This window comes from Penaeus monodon, chromosome 11 (assembly GCF_015228065.2).
Source record: "Penaeus monodon isolate SGIC_2016 chromosome 11, NSTDA_Pmon_1, whole genome shotgun sequence".
NCBI classification, from domain to species: domain Eukaryota; kingdom Metazoa; phylum Arthropoda; class Malacostraca; order Decapoda; family Penaeidae; genus Penaeus; species Penaeus monodon.
This window is the reverse complement of record NC_051396.1, coordinates 26,801,857-26,804,764: the sequence shown is the minus strand read 5'-3', so window position 1 is coordinate 26,804,764 and position 2,908 is coordinate 26,801,857. Positions and strand designations below refer to the sequence as shown.

The 2,908-nt window shown below is 49.7% G+C and overlaps 1 protein-coding gene across 1 annotated transcript in view; it reads right to left on the bottom strand.

Moving 5' to 3' along the window:
* The window catches only part of LOC119578521 (ribosome-binding protein 1-like), a 14,847-nt gene that overhangs the window by 439 nt on the left and 11,500 nt on the right, over positions 1-2,908 (bottom strand). The gene's annotated exons all lie outside the window — the stretch shown is intronic.

Sequence of the window (2,908 nt, the reverse complement as noted above, 5' to 3'; positions counted from 1 at the left end):
AAAAAGATCACGTTTTCATAGAAAGGCGAAGGTGACGTGTCGGGTTTTGATTAATTTTTTGGAGGAAAGGAGAAGAAGATGAAATAAAGAAAAAGAGAAAGAGAAAGAAACAGAAAAAGAAAAAGAAAAAACAAGAGAGAAAGAGAAAGAAAGAGAAACAAAATAGGTAAAAACATCTTAGAGAAAGGAGAATGTAAGCTATACGTTACGACCAAAGGAGTTTGAGAAGAAAGATCAAAAAGAGTGGGCTAGTTACAGCGGCCGCCATTTTTCACAGGTACGGTATTGCTCGGAGAGGGAAGTAAAGAACGAGGTCCGCGGAAGCACGAGGCCGGAGCCATTATTAATTGTGCAATAACAAGGGAAGTGATGGACAGAATTACGCGATATATTTCATGCGCCCCCCTCCCCCCCTCTCCCCTTCCCCTTTTTCCCTCGCTGGCAGAATTTATCATTTGCTTTTACTCGCTCGGCCGTTTATCAGGTATATATTATTTCTCGTTTTTTCCCCTAATGTGTACTCTCTCTCTCTCTCTGTCTCTGTCTCTGTCTCTCTCTCTCTCTCTCTCTCTCTCTCTCTCTCTCTCTCTCTCTCTCTCTCTCTCTCTCTCTCTCTCTTTCCTGCTCTCTCATTCTTCCTCACTCCCTCCCTCTTTCTCCCTCCCTGTCCCTCTTCCCACATAGGAAAGGACCCGAATATGCGGATATGTATGGTCGACCCCCGTTCGCGCCCCTGGAGGCTCCCTTCCAGCGTGCTACTCGTGTCACCGCTTTTTTCTGCCTTCGCTCGGTCTCTCCTTCGGTGCCTCTCCCTCGCCCCTGTGAGGATGGAAGAGCCTTGTTAAGTCGGCCCTGTTTCTCTTCTCTTTTCCGTTTTGTAGTGGGTATGTTATCTTTTCTGTATTTTACTTTACGTGTGTTTATTTATTTATTCATTTAGTAGATATATATTCACTTTTTGTTATTGTTTTTCTCTGTCTGTCTGTCTGTCTGTTCTGTCTCTCTCTCTCTCTCTCTCTCTCTCTCTCTCCTCTCTCTCCTCTCTCTCTCTCTCTCTCTCTCCTCCTCTCTCTGCTCTCTTTTCCCCTGTCTCTCTCTCTCTCTCTGTCTTCTCTCTATCTCTGTCTCTGTCTCTGTCTCTCTGTCTTTCTGTCTCTCTCTCCTCTTCTCTTCTTTCCTCTCTCTCTTCTTTCCTCTCTCCCTCTCTCTCTCTCTTCTCTCCCTCTCCCTCCCTCCCTCCTCCCCCTCCCTCCTCTCTTTTCTCTCTCTCTCTCCTCCCCCTCTCTCCTCCCTCCTCCCTCCCTCCCTCTCCCTCCCTCCCTCCCTCCCTCCCTCCTCTCCCCCCCTCTCTCTTCTCTCTCTCTTCTCTCTCTCTCTCTCTCTCTCTCTCTCTCTCTCTCTCTCTCTCTCCTGTCTGTCTATCTATCTTTCTATCTATCTATCACTCTGCCTTTACGTGTCCCTCTCTGTGTCTCACCTTTATCTATGGCTATTTGTCTGGCCTGTTATTGCTTTTCTTCAATTAAAGTCTTGCAGTCCCTTTTCTCCCCTGTTCTTCGTTCTGTTTTTCGTCCCTTTATGGCCGTCGCTTCTTCCAATTTATCTTTCTCTTCCTCAATCCCTGCCTGTATCTCCATTTTCTTGTCATTCCGCTTCTTTCCTCTTCTCCGCCTGTCCTTTATACCTGACTGTTTTGGCGTTTCCATCTCTTCCCTTCTTCGTCAATTAGATCTCCTTGCAGCTCGGCTCCTCTGCCTCCCTTCTTCCTCTTCATATTTATTATCCCTGTCCTCTCCCTCTCTCGATCGGCTTCTCCTTTCTTTCCTCTCTTTTCCTGTCCATATTGCCTTTATTTCCCGTTTTTCTTTCTTCCCTTTTCATAAATTCTTTTTCTTCTGTTTTTTGCCCACTCTCTCCCTTTTTCTTTCTTTCCCCCAGTTCCTCTTCTATATCTCCCTCCTTCCATTTCTCGACTCCCAATCTTTTCTTTTTGCTTCCTCCATATATCTCCCCTCCCTCCTCTTCCTGCCATTTCTTCTCCCCTACCTTCCCTCCCCCTCCCCTCCCCTCTTCCTTCTCCCCTTTCCTTCCCTTTCTTCCTCCCCATCTCCCTCTCCCCTCCGCTCTCCCCTCCTCTCCTCACCTCGCCTCTTCTCACTTCTCTTCTCTTCTCTCCTCACCTCTCCTCTCTTCTCCCATCTCTGTCTTTTTCTCCCCCTTCCTCCCGCCTCCCCTTCCTCCCGCCCCCCCCTCCCTACCTATGCCCCTTCCCTCCCCTCCCTTGTAAAGGTGTTGTTGTGAGGAAGGTAAACACAGCCCGTGGCGCGCACGCGGGCGCTCGCTTCCCTCTGTTTGTGTTCTTCCATACGCCTCATCACACGCCGCCCGCCACCCTTCTTCCCTCCCTTCCTCCCTCACTCCCTCCTTCACTCCCTCCCTCCCTAAATCCCTTGCTCCCTTCGTCCCTTCATCCCTCCCTCCTTCCCACCCACCTACCCTCCCTCCCTCCCTCCCTCCCTCCCTCCCTCCCTTCCTCCCTCCTTCCCTCCCTCGCTTCTTGTAGGTCGCATCTCTTCACATATTTTTACGCTCTTGATGCTGACGTCTCACACGCTCGGCCGAAAGACGAAGATGGAAGAGAAGGAAATGGAGGAAGAGGTGGAGGAGGAGGTGGAGGAGGTGGAGGTGGAGGTGGAGGAGGTGGAGGTGGAGGTGGAGGAGGAGGAGGAGGAGGAGGAGGAGGAGGAGGTGGTGGAGGTGGAGGTGGAGGTGGAGGTGGAGGAGGAAGAGGAAAAGGAGGAAAAAGAAGGAGGACGAGGAGGAGGAAAAGAAGAAGAAGAAGAAAGAAGAAGAAGAAGAAGAAGAAGAAGAAGAAGAAGAAAGAAGAAGAAGAAGAAGAAAGAGGAAG